This window comes from Peromyscus eremicus, chromosome 20, assembly GCF_949786415.1.
Source record: "Peromyscus eremicus chromosome 20, PerEre_H2_v1, whole genome shotgun sequence".
In the NCBI taxonomy this organism is placed as follows: Eukaryota; Metazoa; Chordata; class Mammalia; order Rodentia; family Cricetidae; genus Peromyscus; species Peromyscus eremicus.
In genome coordinates, this window is record NC_081436.1 from 58,580,842 (window position 1) to 58,602,091 (window position 21,250).

Genomic DNA, 21,250 nt, shown 5'->3' on the forward strand with positions numbered 1-21,250 from the left:
GTCTTTAGTTCTGCCTGTCTCCACTGCGCACCAACATTCTGCTTCTCCTTCTCCCCCATTTCTCCACCAAGTATCTTCTCATGGTAGAGGAGCCTGACCCCCTAGAGTGCTGGGCCAGCCTATGGCTGGCTTCTGCCCTCCCACAGTGGGAGTATATTTTAATTAAAATGATTTTTTTAAAATAAAAATAAGATGTCAAGAGTTCATAATACACCAATAGTTAAAGATATTTCTGATTAAATTAGTGATTACAGTAGTGAAAATGGTTATACAATATAGTAAAATGAAATTTGCTAACATTTGGAAAATCTGTTAGGAAATGAAACAGTTATTTTCAAGACAGCCAATATATGATACCAGTTAGGAGACGTTCATAGATTTTGATATGATGGAGAGCAAAATATTATTGATATTGCTTCATAATCTTCCAGCCTTGTAGAAACTACCACTTGTCAATTTGGTTGATGGGTAGGACTGGCCACAATAACTAAGAAAAGACTACCAAAGGGCACCCACTCCCCCCAGCGGAAGGCCAAATTTTCTTCATCTAAATCAAACAAGACTAGCTGATTGTCAATGAGAAAAACTTGTTTCCAAGTGGGTATATCAGCAAAGTTTGACTACATTTAGTTTTGCAAGCTGACATAGAACTTTCTGATAATACCTGCTTTGAGAAAACCACTTATACATCATTACAGAATATAAAAAAGACCCCAATAAAATTATAACAAAGAGCACAGTAAAGTAAAAATACTAGGATGAATTAGGATGATTGCATTGTAGTTATGTGTTTAATTTTAAAATCTTATGAAACCTTGATAAAATTACTTTATTTCTCTGTGCTTCCATTTTTCCTAATCATAAATGGATTAACACCTGCCTTAAATGATTGATTAGTACTTCAATGAGATGGTAAAAGAAAACATGCTTTGTGACATGTAAGATGCTTTTATAAACATTTAAGAGATAATATGATATCAGATGGTCATTTTGTAAAAAGCATTAGGTGAAAAAATGCTTAGGTGATAGTTTCCCTGAAAACAGAAGAGTTTGTTCAAGTTGCTACTTGATAATCAGCACCTCAAGTAATGTCTGACACATAGTAGGTACCTTAACAAATATTTGTTGAGTGAATCTGTATGGCAATAAGGGGATCTATAAAGATGCTTGCCTGGACTGCCATCTCCTGTATCACCTCTACTATCACCTCTACTGATGAAACGAAATTTGGTTTTGTGGACTTACTCTCTATACACCAAAGGCAAGTTAAGTGTTTATTTGAAAAGATTTCACTTATCTGTGTGGTTATTGTTTCACTTTTCAGTAGACCATATAAACTCCACGAAGACATTAACAATGGCTGAATTGGTTCTCCATTTCAGTCTCATTGCCTAGTACTGGGAGATTTATTAAATAATGCTAAAACACACACACAGACAACACTATGCCTCTCATGCCAACAATATGTTGACACGCAGACCACCAGGCTCCTTGTCTTGCACCCTAAATTAGCACTGATCCCGACAGGCAACAATGTATTTTTTACCCACATGGCACCAGCACTGATGAGAGGTATCTCGGCATTCTTCCAGAACTGGCTCCCATTGTAGGTGGAGTACAGAACCCAGGGGAGTCTGTGGAACCCAGCATTCTTACTCTGGGATGGACTCCTAGGCACACCCAACTCTAGTCAGCCCCAGTAGTAGTAGCATAAGGAGGGGCTGCCCGAAAAAGATTCCATGAGAATAAAAAAATGAGGAAACAAATGCCAGCGTTCCCTTCTAAGCGGACACTTTAAATATATGAGTATATGGAGAAATCCCTTATCTAGTTGCCCTGCTATGCTGGGACCAGAAAGTTGACGATAAGCGCTAATTTTCTTTTGAAAAGGTTTTCTTGGACCGGCTTTGCAGGCAGTGTTAGGCCCAGTGTCATGGAGACAAAACAGAAACGCGGTCTTTGGACTCCACAGCTGCTTCTGCTCTGCCAGCGTAGGCTGCTGTAGCAGAAGAAAACAGAACAGCCAAAGCTGAGGACTTTAATACCTTGGAGCTGATGTATAAGGTATTATTTTGTCTTTCTGACAAGGTCCGGCGCTATTTTTACCCAGGTTGATGTGGGGTTACGTTGGGACTTTAGAAAGAAATGGTGATTTATTTTAAGCACTATTTGTGTGATACAGCTCCTGTCACGTTATTCACTGTTCCTAATGTAAAACTGACCCCCGTCTCCCTCTCATTTTCCTTGAAAATGAACACCAGTCAGTATCTCCTTGAAGGGCCCCCTAGCAAGCCTGGGTGCTTCCCTCCTCCTGCTTCCACCGTTCTGTCAAGCTCCTTCCCTGCCCACCCCTATGCCCAGCCTTCCTGCCTCCTCCATCCTGCGTGTTGTTTCTCATTTAAATGAACAGTTGGGTTCTTTTATTTCCTACAAGTACTGGATTCGCCTTATCGCCCTCATTCCTTTGGGGGTTGCCAATTGGTTTTATCCACGGATGTATCATTTCTCATGCTTCCTTTTTTTTTGTCTTTCAAAGAGAAAGAACCTCTCCGTCAACAAGCCTCTCCGGAGTGGAAGATTAAAAACCTAGACATCACCTACCTTGCAGCGCTACTCCCAACTGGGTTGTGTAAAACTCAATTAAACGTGTCCCCATTGAATACTGCATTACAGTACATTAAACAGAAAATTCTTCAAGCGTGATGACAGAGCTTGAAGCCTCGCCTCAAAGCTGCTCCTTGCAGCTTGCTTTACCATTGCAGTCTTTACGGCACAAGTCTCTAGTTGATAAAACTTAGTCTGGCCTTGAAAAAAAATCATAGAGCCCCACGGGGATTTTGAGGCAAGGGGGATGGTGAAGTTCGTCTCCACACTTCCCTGGAGCCTCTCTGGGAACTATACTGCCAGCATACCAGGACAAGCCACAGTGCAAGAATTGAAGCAATAACTCCTTTATTTGGGGCAGGTGAAATTCACAGATTTCTTCCTCTATCAGGAATGTTAGAGTACCCAGAATCCGTATTAGAGAGATGTATGAGTCCTTAGGGTGAGAGATTTACACAGACAGTATTCAGTCCCCTCCTAGAAGAAAGCTGAGGAATGATTCCAGGTCCATAGCAAGCCGTTCAGCTGTTATGAAATAGAAATGACACCCTCCTGTTTTCATCCCTTGTCCTCTATCATGACTGTTATTTATAATCTGTGTTACCGAGAAGCAAAACTTGTTATCTGCTTCTCTGGATTTTCAATATTATTAAGCAACTCACACAGATTAACCAAGTTTTGCCTAAAACTTTCTTTTTCCAAATGCTAGGTATTTATTGCCAAACTCACTGTGGTTGGCATTCGAAGCATTGCTTTTTCTGCTTGGGAATTTGTCAACTCAAAGCATAAAGTACTTTCATACCCCTCTTTATTCAGGGGCCAGACTGTTTGCTAGTGTTGGGAATGAATAGGGTTTATTTCTCCTTTTAGGCCATGATGTGTATCTAAGGACTGTTTCACTTTCTTTATGGATTATCAGTTCTTGTATTCAGTTTCTATGATATTACCTTGCTCTCAAATTTAAAATCTATGATCTGAAATGCTATAGAATGCCAGGAAGGATTTATTGAAAATTGCTATTGCTCATAGGGAAACCCAATAACTATTTGATCAATCAATATTAAAACAGTACTTTAATGTGGAGCTAGGGGGCATGATGATACCAGGAGTTTATTTTTCACTTTTACAATCAACAATTTTAATCACAAGTATAAAGCCTTTAGGTGTTTATCTGCTAATACATAATCTTCCATGTATGTATGTATAAACACAGGTTTTAAAAACAATTTTCTAATGAATGTACTATCCTTCATTTTATCCTTAGTGCCACACTTTGTGGGTGGGACAGAGAGTCATTCTTCATCATCATTGTTTTATACTATTGTTGGCAGTGTTTTAGTTTAGAAGGAGAAAGAGCTGCTGCTTCTGGCTGTCTTGCAAGATTGTGAGCTCAAGTACTGGATTTGGAAATGCCACACTATGGAGGCCAACCAGCTTTTCCTCCACAGCCACCATGCTAGGGGCATTGTTGGTTATCATTAGAGGTCCAGCTAGTGAGCATCATTCTCTGCCTAACACAGTCATAGCCCTTTAAACCACTGGCAATGATGTCTCAGATCCATCAACAATTGTATTTAAGCTTCCAGTTTGTTCAAGGAAGATTTTAAAGACTAGCCGATTATTTATAGAACAAATTAATATTAAGAACAACCTAGAGAGTTCTGGAAAGAGTTTATCTTCTTTTCCTACCCTTTGTTAATATCAGGATAAAACAAGACATATTTTCCATTCCAAGGCAATTTCCTAATGAGTGCTAGAAGCTGTTTAACCCTTATCCCAAGAAAAAAACTGCAGAAAAGTAATTCTTATTGTGTTAAAGGCTTTTCTGCATTTCCTACTAAAACATCCCCCCCACACACACATACACATGCTTTCTTAGTAGTTTGGTAAGTAATGCTTTAATATTTTAATTGAAGAAATTATTTCTATTCTCAAAAGACTCACATAGTTTGTCTGAAGGATGGTATTTTATTGAATTGTTTTTCTTTAAAGATTTGAAATCACACTTGCTATAAGCTTCTTTGATTCAAAATTTAAAGATATTTTATAATTTATAAACATCTAAAGTCATTTCTGGTGGGTATATTTTGCTAAAGGTAGTTATTAGACATGAGTGTTTGATGCTATGACACTCTTCTTTTAGAGCAAACATCACCAATTTATTTTTGTATTTTTAAACAAATTGCCCATCCTCTAATACCAGAGGACTTTTTGGCTGACCCAAGGACCACTTCACTCCCTCATGTCTCATGTGCTTCCGTTCCAACATTTCGGAGCTTTTGTTCCAACTAACAGATCCACAGCGTTAGTTCATCGTTTGCTCCGAGTTGAAGGTTAGGGCACAGCAGTCAGCTGCTGTTGGCTGTACGATTTCTCAGCTCTGAAGACTTCTGCATTTGTTCTTTTTCTTTTTAACGTACGAGCAATTCGGGTGTTGAGAAGTTTCTGAAAAATATATTTCTGTAGCAAGGGTTTAGATGTTGCCATAGGATACAAACTAAACTGTTATCCGGCTGTTCATGGGGCTTTGGTTTCTGTAAGGAGTTGCCAAAGCTGTCTGATATCATCTGGTAGTGTCCATTTCCAGCCTCTAATTAAGTCTGAGTGTACCACATTCCTTTAAGATCCATCTCCTCCTGTTATAATTTATTCTTGTTCACAGAACCCTAGTTAATATTGCCCATTATCTCTCCTTTAAATAATTTTTGTACCTCTTGGCCATTCATTTGTCTTCCTAGTTATTCTTTTCATAGCTTCAACTGCCTATTAGCTGAAATAATAATGCTGATATTTTCCATAGTGTTGGCTGTTTCCATGCAAGGATTCCAAAGTGATGTTTAGCTTTTTTTTTTCCTTTGTGGAAAGCAATTAATAAGACAAGAGAAATAAAGACCGGAAAAGTGAAGTAGCTACATGTATTTACACACCAATATCACGGGGAAACTTTTAAGTTTCACTCATCTCTGAACCACTTTGGTAAGTGGTGAGGAAGAGGAAGATGGTAAATGGGGTAGAGATACCTGACAATCTACTAGGACTGTTTGCTTCAACTTTCACAGGCTGATTGGGGTCACTACAGCACAAAGGTCACTGAACTACAGGAGCCAAGGATTTTAATGTAGGTCCATTTTTCCCCCTAAAAGAATGCTAAACTATGTGCCTTGAGTGACACCAAGGTATACAAGAGACTTCCAGAGTCTCTTGATAAAGACTCCTTTTCTCTTTTGAGGAATCCATTTCTGCAGACGTAAAGAAAAGAAAAACCTCGAAATCACCATTGATAAAAAGCAGTCTCGCCGGGCGGTGGTGGCGCACGCCTTTAATCCCAGCACTCGGGAGGCAGAGCCAGGCAGATCTCTGTGAGTTCGAGGCCAGCCTGGGCTACCAAGTGAGTTCCAGGAAAGGCGCAAAGCTACACAGAGAAACCCTGTCTCGAAAAACCAAAAAAAAAAAAAAAAAAAAAGCAGTCTGACTGGTGACAAGATAGACAGTGGAAATACTAGTCAGCAATAAAAGAATGACTTACTGATGCACAAAGAAATATGCATTTGTCCCCAAAATATCATTTTGGCTAAAAAAGGCACAAAACATATAATTTTATTCATTGGATTTTATTTATATGAAGCTTAAACACACACACACACACACACACACACACACACACGCAACTATTTGTATCAGTATAAGTAGCATTTTTGCTGTTTAGAATGGAAGAGAATTCCTGGCTTGATGGATATATTTTATATTTTAAATGCATGCTTAAGAAATTTATTTTATGATATGCTAATATTGACTTAATAGACAAGGGACACCATAATTAGCTACATTGGGATATTTTTTTTTCTGAAAATGTTTTATTATTTTTATACAGATAGGAATTCACTTGCCTTATACTGTTCTTCAAAATATTTTTGTAGTAAAACCTCTATTGGCTGAATTATTTATTTAATTAATTGGACAGACCTATCAAATTACAGTGTGGCATACGTGGGCAAGAATAAGCATCCTTTTATTTAAAAAATGAGTTTTGGGCAAAAACCAAGTCTAAATATTGACTCTATCCAACAATAACTCCATAACATAAACAAAATATCTTCCCAGTCTCGTCATCTAGAAAAAACGTAGGAACTCTTGCACATTAGCCTCGGAAGACGACATACACAGGTTTTCTCCAGCACAAGTATTTCACAAAGTTTAGTGCTCTCCTTTTCCCTTTCATTTAAACATGGTTCATCTGGATTGGGAAGGCTACATGTAAACTGTGTTTGATTCCTAACTAGTTCTTCCTGGCATGCGTGGATTCAGTAGGGTAGCAAGCAGTACTGTTACTTGATGGCACAAAAGGACATGAGGACAGGCAAGTCTTAACAAGGAAGCTGCCGCCTGAACTCATCCTACGACATGACTACATGAACTCTAAGTTGTTTTCTGCTGTGTGATTCCCAACCACATCTATTATAAAAATAATTTATATTTTCCTTGGTCTCCACAACTTGAGGCAAAAGGGAAAGCAAGTGACATGAAACATCCCTTTATTCACTGAACAATGATTTCTTGTGTCCTCATTAGAACTCAGCTATTGATCCTGAGCCCTCTCTGTTGCTAGGACTATATTGTAGCATCAAGTGTTCAGTGTTCTGGAATGAGAATACAAATACATGTTTGGAGGAAGAAATGGTTGTTTGTAGAATATTGACGAGATTAGAATTTCACACGACATTACAGTATTGTTCTCATCAAGTACTGCTAGCATTAGGACAGAAGCTAAGGCCATAGTGATGCATTTCCTGCTTCTGAGAGCACCTGAGATCCTTCTATGGACATAGCCCCTAAGAGAGAGCTGAGAAAGGAGAAGTAGGGATTTCATTAAGTCAAAGCCCTACACATTTACTCTCCTCCGTGTTCCACAGACATGAAGGGTATCATGTGGGACTCATCTGTCTTCTTGAGCATTTCCTGGCTAGGTACATAGTTCAGTGGTTGTGGGAGTAGAGAGTGACACAGATTAGATTTATTTAAGACTTCGGGTATGAGGTAATTACCAAAATATCCAGCTAATCTTTCTAGCAATGTGCAGTATATTGCTATTACAGAATAGGAGTTTATATTTAGAAATATACTGGCAAGTTATAGGGAAAGATTTCCAATAACTTTTCATTGAAAATGTCAATAATTTTCAGATGTCAAAGAGGAAACCTCAGAACAGATAATTTTAATGACAAGAATTTCCCTCATATACTCTTCCTTTGTTCTTCTTAGTTTGTTCTACTTAAAAAAACAAAGAAAGAAAACACCACAGGTGTGTGTGTGTGTGTGTGATGAACCCATAAACCTGTGAATCAGCTCATCATTAATTTTGGCACCCTGGTCAAAAATATTAATAAGCGTAGGGATGTGTTGTTTACTACAGTGCCTGTAAAAGTGCCCATCCATGGACAAATTTGATAGCTATCACATGAAGAATGAAAATAGATGAAAAGGGAGTAAATGAATTAAAAAAAAAAGCAGATGGGCTTGAAGTGAGTAGTTTCATTTGTTAGTTCTGTGATGTGAATACGTTTATTTCTAGTAAAGATTTATATTCCTTTTAATAATCTGTGTGCATGTTTGTCTCAGAGTACAGGTGTCCACAGAGGCCGGGAGAGAGAGTCAGATACCCTGGACCTGGAATTACAGGTGGAGGTGAGAAGCCTAACATGGGTGCTGGAAACTAAACTCTAGTCTTCTGTGAGAGCGGCAGGTGTTCTTATCTACCAAGCCATCAGTTCGCTTGACTGAGTTTTAAGCTCCAGATGATCCCTTAAGTAAATGAACATAATCATAACGCTTTCACTGGGAATTTATTAGTATTTGATGACCAATGTCCGAGATTCTGCTTTGTCTGCAGTGGGTGCTGGCCTGGGTGCGCCTTCTTCTTTCACACAGCTCACCCTGCTCCTGAAATGATTTAATGTGTTACAGCCCAGGCCATGACAGGACAATTCTACAGTAAAGTGTTGTAATAGTTAGTGGCTTAGAAACAAAGCGCCAGTTACCGTTCAGACACGGCCACGTCCAAGAACCACACCACACACAGCCAATCCCGAAAACGGCACAGAAATGTCATCGAGAAATCCCAGTCACAAAGATATGAACCTCTTAAGGGGGTCAGCGGCAAGTTTCTGAGGAACACGCACTTTGCCAAGAAGCACAACAAAGAAAGACTGAAGAAGACGCAGGGAAATAATGCAAAGGCAGTGAGTGCACGTTGCAGGGGCCATCAGGGCCCTTGTGAAGCCCGAGGTGGTTGAGCCCAAGATGCCAAAGGGCCCCAGCCGCAAGCTCAGCCGTCTTTCATTGCTCACTCCAAGTTTGGGAAGCAAATTAGAAGCTACATGGGGTCGTAGGCTCTGCCAACCAAAGCCCAAGGTTCAAACCAAAGCAGAGGCCTCAACTCCAGCTCAGGCCCAGTCCTCAGCTCCAGCTCAGGTTCGCAAAGGTGCCCAGGCCCCTGTGAAGGCCCCATAGAAAAGGTTTCTGTCTGCCAGTGTGAAGACAGATGGACTGGTGTGACACACCTACACACTATTCGCAGATGATCATCAGGACCCTATGCTGTTTTTACAAATAAACTTGAGGCAAGATCTGTTTAAAAAAAAAAAAAAAAACAAACTTGAAATGGGTGCATAATATTGGCTCACACAAGGCTGTGCCTGTTATTACAAACTTTCTAACAGGAATACAAAGCAAAGAAATAATCTCTAGATTTATAAGAACAATTATAAACAGAGAAATGAACATGTAATGAACAACTTCCTCTTGCCTTATTTGTCATAATCAGTGCAATAAACTTGCTTAACAGGGAGAATTTTATGATTTTTGAATACATTTCTTTTTTTTACTTGTTATGCCATATAAATAACTTGTTCTTCCCCTAAAATTAACGGTTTACTTGGGAATTTGTGTAATAAAGCATGCGTCTTTGACTTCCAATGGCTGAAAGCTAAAATCTTGAATCAACCTTCTATCATAGTAAGAGTTGTATCCAATGCCTTTATTTAACGGGTGAGGATACTTCCTGATTTTATTTGTATGACTGTAGGGCAGATGTGACACCATTAGTTTTCCTTCCGTCGTAAATACAGAGGAGTAGGGTTTGACAGGCGTCACTCTAAAACAGGTTATAGATAAGTCCAGGCATCCCTGCGTCTGCACAGCCCTTTCACACTCGGTTCTGCCAGGACGGCTTGAATAGAACGCCACGGTTTGATTTTAGGCTTCTAGGTCACGCTTTCACCTTGACAACAGTTCTTTCATTTCTGCCAGTAACATTTGCTGGGATCCCTAAGGTGCTTTCATTTTTGTAAGTAGTATAAGGGGGAAAGGGGAGAGAAGGGGGAGAAGATAAATCTTAATTCATATGCTGTAGGACTATCTCTGTGTCTCTGGCACAAAACTTCAAATCCAATCCAGGAACTGGATGTGTATTAGAAGTCGGCAGATTTAAACCCCGTCCACCATGATCAAACTGGATTTATAGAGCATCATAACTCTCCAGACACCATCCAGCAGCTTATTAATTTAATAGACTCCTGTCCATTCACTGATGTTCCTGCCCTGACAGTCTCTCAAGATAAGGTGAAAGCCTTTTGACAGGACAGAGAGCATATATATTTTCTTCTGTTTTCTAGTGGATAGGGTTGTCGACAACTTGAAATGTGTGGCTCAGCAAATTTGTTTTTTTTCCCCTCTCTGTCTCTCTTTGCTTTGCAGGAAGGATGACAGAGCCAACCCTTCTGAGAGTGTCAGGGGTCATGGGTCTGTATTTCCCCTTAGTACGTATTTAGCATTTTGTTTGGCAAAATAACAAGGAGTTGATTTAAAGACATACATGCAGGGCCATTTTTACCATGCAAAGAAACAGCATTACAGTTTAATGCCCAATATAAATTAATAGGTGTTGGAGAGAAGAGGAAAAGAGCAATAAATGTTCCTGGTAGAGCACAGTGGCATATTCTTTTCTATAATTCTATTTGGGGGAATGATGAATGAGGGGCCGTGTGATGGAAAACAATACAACCTCAAGCTGTTGCCTATCTGAAGACAAAGGAAGGAACTCTTCTCGGTGCTCTTATTTCCCTTAATGACATTCTTATGCTGCAATTGAGATTGTTATTTGTCTCCAGTACTCAAATTAATCCACAAGTCTCAGCCCGAGAGCTTCTACACCAGCATCTAACAAGGTTAGCTCTTGTAATATCACAAAGTGCTCTTCCTTTAAAGTAATGGTGGTAATCACAAGACCTTGGCTTCACTTAAATTCGCTATCCTTGGATCACCCAGGATCTTATTAAAATGTGAGTATGAACTGACCAGGCCTGAGGTATCATGGTCTTAGCGAGTTAATAACATACTTCTGGTTACCTGAACAAATTAAATAACAAGGTATTTATGAAATGTTTAAGAAGGGATATTTTTGGACAAATGGACAAACTATAGCCAATTATTAACTAAGTAATTTGTAACTTGAACATACTGGGAATACTAAACAGCTTCTCAACCTGGCAAGTAGTGGCAACTGAGTAGAAGAACAGGAGATCCCAAATGCCATGTAGTGGTTGGTTTTTACACTGTCTTGCTTCATTTTGGTATGTGTGTAAAGACTGTCTGAGTATCTTAGGATAGTTACTTTAAAAAATATGCCCAGAGCTGTAGGGCTGGGGTGAATTTTAATGAATAGCAGAACATTAGTCCCCTGTACCCAAGGTCCTGGGTTCATTTCCCACTAACATGACAAAAATAAAACAAAGCCATGAGTAAAACAAAAAGTTGTGGCTGCAACAATTGATCAGTAGGTAAAGTGCCGGTCATACACACTTGTGGAACTGAGTCCTCAGCATCCATATAAAAAAGTAGCCGGACATGGTAGGACATGGCTATAACCATAGTCCTTTGAGAGAAGAGGCAGGTGGATCACCAGTGTTCTCTGGCCAGCTCGTCTAGTTGATTAATGAGTGCTCAGTATAGTGGATGATCTTGTCTCATACACTAGATATCAACCTATGCATGTATAAGTTCATACACATATACTATATACACCAGCTTACAAACATATACTACCTATACATAATAAATAAAAGTTATTTGTGCATTTTGTTAAATACATCCATTTCTTCCTACTGAGGACAGATACTTGTTTTCTATATCACTATCAAAATTCAAAGCCATGAGGTAAAGATTTTCTAAAGTAAAAATAATTACAAAACAACAACAAAAAACCCCCAAACAACCACAATTTAATCTAGATGTCCATACTTAAAATATATGTGTATAAACATAGTTTAAATGTGGCTGACCTATAGGAAGAGTTAATAACCATAGGCCATTAAACTAAAAGCATAGTTTTAAGAGTGGAGTCTCACATACCCTGCCCCTGCCCCCCAGAGCAATACAAACTACTGCTATTAGTATTGGTAGCCCTCCAGAAATATTAGTAAGACCCTATTGTTTAAGACACCACATGCTTTAGTCATATAGAACATAGAGAAATCAAACTGATAATGATCAGGGAGCTTCATCACTACTGGGTAGATTTATAGTATAAGAAGTTGCTATGCAGAGTACTGGGGGAGAAAACATCAATAATGAAAATACTTCAACAGTCTTACCTATGAGTTACAATAATGATACACTGGTAGAATACGCCCATCAGTGCAATATTGACATGAATAATTTGGGAGTAACCTGTTTTGGTTGGCTTTAAGGCTCTTCACATGAAGAAACTTATGACTGGTACCATTAACTGGACCTCATAAACTATGACTGGCTAGGTGATAGGTCTTAAGGAGAATCCAATACTGTTACTTTTTAAAATGGACATTGTATTATATTCCCCCCTAAATATTTATTTTTATAGTCATAGATCAGTGTAGCTCTCAAAACTCATTAGAACTGTTTCTTTTGCAGTAGATGGTAATTGATTATAGCAGAATATTCCTCTACACTGTGTGAAGATGTGTCACTGTGATTGTCACTGAGAAGAGTTGAATGGCTAGTTGCTAGGCAGGAAGAGGTTAAGTAGGACTTCTGGGGGAAAAAGTCAGGGTCGCCAGCCAGACACAGAGACACAGCATGAGCAGCATGGAGAGATGAGGTAACGAGCCACGTGACAGAATGTATGAGTTAATTTAAGTTATAAGAACTAGTGGGACAAGCCTTAGCTAAGGCTGATCTTTCATAACTAATAATAAGTCTCTGTGTAGTTATTTGGGAGCTGGAGGTACAGAGAAAGACTCGCCACCATTGATAAATACAACTGATCAGCTTGCAGAGAACAGAGCACTGCGGATTGCTCAGCTCTAAGCGGAATATCAGTGTCACACAGCCTGTCTTCAAGGCTCTGGGATCATGGTTGACAGTCGTGAATGACTGATTCCAAAGAGTATTTTACAAAAATGACAGGAATGTTGCATAGACAGCTGTGACTACATGTACAAGATATGTACAAGATGAACCCAGACAAAAATCTCAGTGTGGATGTTAGAAGGCCTCATGGTGTCCCTGGCCTAGCTGAGGAGCTATTGGGCATCATTGGTAGCTTCTGAAGGAGAAACAGGAAGCTTTCTTTGGATGTGGCTCTGGATCTTCCCCATGCTCCAGTGAGTGGTCCTATACAGATGCACATATTGTCAGCACTAAGTAGATTTAGTAGATTTAAAAAGAGCACTTGAAGTTGTGAGGGGAGAGTTGTGGGATGTATTGAAGAAGTAAGGAAGAATAAATGAAGACAGAGTTGACCAAAATACATTATAATCAAGTATGAAACTCTCAAACAATTAATAAAAAATAATAAAAAGACAATGGACAGTTAAAAATACAGCACCATAACAGGAGATTTACAGAAAACTTCATGTACATATAAAACTAATTCTGACATCAAAAGGCTCTAATACCTTTATCTATATTTTTACAAGGAAACTACTTATATTTGGGGGTCTCAAGAAGCAAACTATAACAATTTACTCACTTAATTAAATTCATTAGAAGTCTGACACTCCTCATTGCATATATTTAATAAGTTTCTATGAAGTTAATAATAAAACTTCCATTCCTTGAAGGATAATATGAAGGGAACATCATTCTAGAAAATCTTAATTGACAATGAACATCGGATAGTGATGGCAAACACTAGATTTTCAAAGTAAAATTGGGTTAAGATAATTTATTCCAAATGATTTTCAACGGGAAATACATAGGATAATGTAAGTAGATCTGATCTATTTATGTATATATAAATGTTTGCATCTTTGACCTTTTCTCTTGGTTGAGATATTTATGCTCATTACACCACAAAACACCATCTTGGTTGACCCCAGTGTGTTCTGACAGTTACAAAGACTTCAGACAAATGAGAATATATCTTCTCTGAAGTACTACTGTATGTCATGACATATAAGGTGACCTTTTGAGTCATCTAAATAGGATTGACTTATACACCAATAGTGACATAAAAAGCCTTCAATGTGGGTATCAGAGCAAAGACTTGATAGCTGGTGATTTTTTTTTCATGAAGAGCAGAAACCAAAAGAAATAGTTACTGCTTTGCAGGAAACAGAATCTTGAAAGTATCTAGTATGAGAGAGTCAACACCTTGTCATGGCTGCTGGGCAAAGATTTCCAACAAACCCCTGTGATAAGACAGCATTTTCTATATATGCATATCTTGATTTTTTTAAAAATCCTCTCATATAATGCATGTATCACCTGATACAGCACAATAGATGCTGTGTGTGTTGCTTCCCTAGGACTTCAAAAACTCCACTAAAGCACAAAATGTTTTCTAGGCATAGGAGAAATAGCAATGAGCATACTGGATTTTCAAATGATTTCCACATCACATTAGTAGTTGCTGATGCTATACCAAACTTACTAGAAGTTAATCTTTTGAAGATGAATCATACTTTAAATAATAATTCCAATTTAATGGGTATATACCAACTGGTATTTGTGAATCTGTAGAGTAAAAAAACAGTCCATAGTGCTGAGGAACTCTTATCTTGCTTGAGGTCATAGGGACACTGCAAGGTAGTAATGGTCACTTCCTTGAGCAGCACTTGTTAGTGTAAGTAAAAGAATCAGAATTTTCCAGGTAAAGAAAATACAACGTAGATGATAGATTAACAAGAAAGGGGCACTTGAGGATCACACCCATTTAAATACATGGGTACAATTGGAATCTATAGTAGAGGAAGTGAGAAAAATGGAGGTAAAAGAAGTAGATTTAAAAGTTTGAAATAAAACATGGAGGGGTAAATGAAGTAAAACATGGGTGGCTTTAGAACGATAAAATAGAAGGGGAAATGATGTAATTATAATATAAAAAAGAAATGATTTTAAAGCATATAAATGAGATACTATAGGAAGAAACTAATGAAAGAAGACTTTAAATGCCATTTAGTTATTGGGTGGGCAATGATGGAGGCCCTTGTCACTGGGCATGGAGAAGGATGACTAGATCAAGCTCAGCAGGGCCAGATCAATGTGAAGTCTCTGAGGTCGGAACATTATTTTCAATCAGAAACAGAACATTTATACCACTGGAATGGGAGAGTTGGACTGTGGTGGAAAAGGAAGCAACAGAGTTAGTCAGGGAAGATCTCGTTCAGCTAATAGGACAAGGTTCATAACTATAACTTTGGTAAAAAAAAAAAAAAAGATTGGCAAAAAGCAAATGGATTGGTCCCCTTTCCTTAAATGAACAAGCTAATAATTTTAGGCCTTGCGACAATTATTCCACTCTGATGCTATGGTGGGAAGATGGCTAGACAATGGAAAAACAACTTTCCATGGCTATGTTCTAATAAAGCTTTATTTACACAAACAGCTTAGTGGGCCAGATTTGGTCCTCTATACTATCAATACTTGTAATCATATTAATTATAATGGGAAGCCATAGGATGTTTCTATGCAATATCAGTTTTCAATCTTTGTGAAGCAAGATAGAGTCATTATCTAACAGATGATGCTATGTATTCAAGGAAGTGAAAAATCTAAAAATAAAAAAAAGTCACATGGAGATTAATTAGAAAAATAAATTCAGAACGCTAAATCATATCCATGGATGTGTCACATTTACCTTGTGGTAAATTACAACAGAAACCTAACCAGAATTGTTGCTAGAGTTCTTTTATTGCTGGTGGTAGCTGTGGCGTGTCTTTTATTTTATCTTGAGTACAACTTTGTAAAGGGCTCTTGAGGGATTAGGTGCTTGTGACGGTTAATTTCATTATCAACTCGACTAGATTGAGAATCATCCAGGACACATATCTCTGGGCACACCTAAGAAGGCACTCTGTGAGATGTTTCACGGATGGTAGAACTAGAGTTGGCACTATCCCTTCGGCTTAGGATCCAGAGAGAAGAAGTGAGAACAGCATAGGAACATTCATCCTCCTCCCCGGCTTCTTGACTTTGGATGCAATGGGACCAGCCACCTCACACTCACCACCATCATTTGCCTGACACAATGACTGCATCCTCTCAATAAATCTTTCCCCCCCAGGGTTCCCTTTTTGTCAGCTATTTGGACACAGGAATGAGAAGAGTAACTAGCACAGTGCTATTTCAAGCTCTTCACATGTAGTAATCATGTCTGTTGGAACTAGCCAGTAGAAAGCTGAGCAGCCAACAGTATTGTCAGGCTGATAAAGGTCATGAAGAGAGACATGTAAGAGGTGGATGTGAGTGTTTAGAATGATGGATCCATGTGATCCAAGCCAGCTGATTCGCAAACAAGGACAGGAAGATGGAGTCGGGTAACCATATGGAGGTTGGTTGATTGCCTAATAGAAGTGTGTGACTACAACACCATTTTCCTGTAAGAATATGGTTTTTGAATGAATGGATAAAGGCTTATTTTTGATACAATTATCTGGCTAGACTCTCATTTTGATTGTGGATGTCCGTGGATGATCAGCTCTATCCTAACTTGACGATCAAGAACACCTGACATCACTCAAGCGAACTGTGAAAAAACTGGTTTCCCCTACACTGTTCTTGTTTGCAAGTTCCCACTCTTGAAAACTGTACTCTGTGAGCATCCCATCCTGTGAACCTCTAGGCCCACAGATCCAAACCATTTAAGTGTTCTCACCCCGTTTCTCAAACCGATACTTAGCTTTCAATTAAAAAATGTTCACACCCTCCGCGAACCTTGCCTTGACTATAAGCTACTGACTGAAGTTGCTGTTCAAATATTTAAATATACTTGATTAATAAAGCTTTCAGTGAGTTTGTTAGGCCAAGGTTTGTTTTACATTGTTTTGTATCGATATGGCAGCGTCATGCCACGGAAAAGGCATGTGTGCAATTACTTGTATTTTACTTTGAAAATTACTTATGAAAAAAGTTTTAGAACATTCACCAGTGTATTAAGGAAAATTAATTGCATCACGAGGAAAAGCATTGACTTTCCTATGGGCTAAGGATTTTGCAGATGAGACAAATATTCCTTACTCTGCAGTTTGGGTCATGTAAGAAGAAAGGGCTGAAGGTATTAACTCAATGGCACAGCAGTTTCCTAGTAAATGTGGAGACATGGGTTTGAGTCCCAGCTGTGGAATACAATGAATGAATGAACAAATGAATGAATGGAAGAATGGGTTAAGACAGAGTGATTTGAATGTGCACACACTTCTCTTAAACTACATGAGGGAAATATTCTAAGGAGAGAAGTTTATTCTGAAGAGAGGACACAAGGCTGAGAGTGCAGGTACTTGTTAGAGCGCTTGCCTAGCATGTCTTAGGTTCCATCTCTAATGTGGAACGTGAGAAGACCCAAATCATGTCCACAAATCCCTCTCCTTACAGAAATACTTGTGCAATTTCGTGCAATTTTATTTCAATATGTTTCCTGTGCATACAATTTTAAATGCTACTCTAATTATAGTAGATACAATACTATATATTGTTTTTTTTGCATCTAGAATTATAATGCAACAATTTCCTCTAATCAGTATGATGCTTAAAAAGTTATTTACAGTGTCTGTCTCTAAAAAATTTTACTCTTAGGAGTTGTTCCTCCTAAGTTTAGCTGACAAAGATATTCCTGGGGGTAGCTTTCAAGATTATCATCTGTTTGAATGACAAGCTAACATCTCTGAGTGATAGTGTCTTACCTCCCAAAAGACCCTGCTCTTCATTTCTCATTTTTATATACATAACACTGATAGATCCTTAGTTCTTATCATTTGCCAACAGTTTCTACCCCTAAGAGACACAAACTTCACTCATACATGGATCCAAGGTGGTTTAAAAATATTTTTTTTCCTAACACACGCTAGCACATCTCCCTCATTAAGGTAATTAATGATATAATACAGGCCTGTTACCAATATTTCATTTGGAAAACTCGCCATGACATTTGTATGAAAACAAGTCTATTTTTATATACATAGCATAAATTAACAAGAACTATAAATGTGTAAGCAGACTCAGGTCAACACAATACCCGTAAATCGTTAACACAGTTGTAAAAACAGGAAATGCACAATAAGAAATGGAAACAATAGAAGGTCCAATATTTGCTGAATCTGCCACCATTCTGCAGTTTGCAACAGAAAGCCCTGTTAACAATAACTCCATCACCAGTGGGGCCGCTTGTCTTGACCTTCAAAATCTTCCAGAAATGACCATTTGAATCAAAACTGTGATTTTTCTAAAGCAGCCATTTTTCCAATCACTGATTCTTAGAGCAGGCATAATAAACTGCTCATGCCTCAAAACGTATTTCTCATTTTAACAGCACATAACCAGAAAAAGCCTCAGACAATCATGAAACATGTTGGGTTTTCAGCATCACGTTATCCTGTGGTGCTCTGCAATCAATTACTGTTATACCACCATCATTAATAATTTTCTTAATGAAAATGATTCTGTTGATCTCCGTTGTATTTTAATTATCAGAGTTAAGCATAATTACACTGCAGCTCTGAGCTGGCATGTGGACTCCTTTAGGGCGCAATTTTGTTTTAACACACTGATAATGTAATTTTACATTGTGTCAGTTTGTTTGGTTATTATCCAGTTGTACAATTCCACTGTATTCCAGATAACAGATAATAACCTTAGTACCTCCTATATCCTGAAGTCATTTAAAAAGCAATATTGGAATTCTAAGACTAGCTAACTTAATCGTCTTATGATTTTATAATTCCCACTGCTAAATATTTGGTTCAGGCACTCACTCTCTTTCAAGAATACAGTAAAATGAGACGACATTAATACATTTTTTATTAATTTACTGACTATTTAAATACATGTCTAAAGATGAATATTGTTTTCTTTTTAAATTAGTTTATTATTTGTATGATATTAGACCCTCTGGGTAAAGGACAGCATTAGCTTGCAGACTACTTTGAAAATTGGCTTTCATAATGGACAAAGCTAGTGTATCCAAGTTCTAGAAAACTCCAACAGATCCTCAATTTTATGGTGAATCACGGTCCCGATACTTAAATACATTTGTTTTTGAAGCTTGATCAATTTATTCAGGGTGCAGAAAGTTTCTCACCAAGCGAGACTGTATTAGCATTTCTGTCATTATTTTAACAGTGCCTAGTATAGGGTCGTGAACAGAGAAGACAATCAATAAAGTATTAATTTATTAACTGCATGACTAAACAAGTATAAAAGCACAAGATAGAACTTTGAAGATGGGCACAGAATGATACTAATGTGAAGCTTCTATACGAGTTCCAATTGTTGCTACCTTAGAAGTAACGAAGATGAACATCAGTTGTGCGGTCACTGCTGGTTTTGTTTTAGAACACTGCCTCTTTCAAGACAAACCAAAGAAAGAAAAATAACTTCACTGAAAAACAAGTATGCAGTTTCCAAAGAAGGCAAACAACCTGCTACTTTGGCCTAGGAAATGGTGGCTTCAAAAGCAATGCCAGTGGGATGCATTGTCACGGAATTAAGCTTGAGATGGAATACCAGCTTCATAGAGCAGGAGCTGTTTGTGTCATGGAGTTTTATGTCTCTGAACTTGTTTATTCCTCTATGGAATAGAAGAGTGCTATTTATGCCATGTATATATTGGAACAATAAACAGGATAATGTGTAGAAACAATGAGAATAGTGCATAGAGTAGATATAGATTAATGACCAAAGACAGCTATTATTAGTATTAAAATAATAAGTACTTTAATCATCAAACTAACATTTTTGTAGGATTCACATTAAAAATAAAAGTATTGGGTGAACTAGATGGTTCAGCAGGTAAGGGTACTTGCCAAAAAACCCAAATACCCAAGTTCAGTTGGTAGAACCGAAAAACAGAAGAGACTCAACTCCTGCAAGCTGTCCTCTGACCTCCACACATGTGCCATGGTATGCGTGTCTGCCACCACACACAAACATAAATTTATAAGTAAGTATGTAAATACATAGGTAAATGTCAAAAACAGAAAACTACCATGTGCCCCAAAGGTACACAAAGCCGGTGGTTTCCTCAGGCAAGGCCTTAGGTCTCTGAGCCTGTGACACATTTTTAAAGCTAGAGAAGTAGACCTGTTGCTACTGCATGAGAACTATGGAAGTTTTCCATCTTAAATAACAGGTGGTCATGTGTTCTTATAGATCATCGTTTAAGGACTGGTGTTATCATCTATTAATTCATATATTTTTGACCATAAGGACAGACTTATTTGAATAGATGGTAACCAGGAGTATGATGGCTGTGATAACACACATAGGCTTGCGCCTAGGTCCTTCTTCATAAAAATTCCACCAAGAATCTATTGGTCTTCTATATACATAGCTAAGAAAACCAATATCTAGAGAGTATAAGTTACACTATACTATACTTGCTATAATCAAGATAGATTATAGCAGGCAGAAGCATCTGGTCAAGGGCGCTTTCTCAATTGTAGGATTCTACAGAATATTTGGGGAGAAAAGTTCTACTTTAAGAAATGTATTTTATAAATTTTGCCCTCAACTCCATGTGGACATATTTTTTTTTTTACAATGATACCATGCTCTCACATATAAAGGGAAATGAGGGGTACTTGATAGCTTGCCATTCTTTTGATTGATGTTGCTGACTCATACAGAGACATATTGAGTGGTTTATTTAGAAATAACTTCCTAAAAATTTAACATTGAAATTGAACTGTTTGAAAATATCCACGTGGAAGAAACTACAAGTTTAGCTTTGAACATTTAGAATATCTGACCAACCTTTTTTTTTTTTTTTTCATGCATGAAAAAGAAACCATGCTTCCCAATCCAGAGAAAGTAAAGAATAGATGGGCAACACTCAATGTGGGTTTTAGCACTGCTGCCCTGTGGACACTCTCTCCTCCAGCAGGGCTCCCTTTAACTCCAGGGTGAGACCATTCAATATGTTGCTTCACGAGATAAGGATATTAGAATTATCTGGGGTCTGTTGGGAATAATGAAAACAATCAGATGGCCAACGAATCTAGCCTTTTACTGTCTGGAAGGATATAGGAGAGTTGGGGCAGGAAAACCACATCAGATTAGGATGTTAATGTCAAGAATGGTCTTATTTTCTATTTTGACTAAACAGAATGACGCCAGCTTGTCAAATAGCTCTAAGTGACACAAATGTTACTTTCAAATACTTGTTTCATGGATACCT

General features: G+C 38.1%; 1 protein-coding gene and 1 pseudogene across 1 annotated transcript in view; one reads left to right on the forward strand and one right to left on the reverse strand.

The window, feature by feature from the left end:
• The window catches only part of LOC131897088 (large ribosomal subunit protein eL29-like), a 124,778-nt pseudogene extending 115,327 nt beyond the window's left edge, over positions 1–9,451 (forward strand).
• The window catches only part of Zfpm2 (zinc finger protein, FOG family member 2), a 439,361-nt gene that overhangs the window by 125,176 nt on the left and 292,935 nt on the right, over positions 1–21,250 (reverse strand). The window lies entirely within an intron of this gene.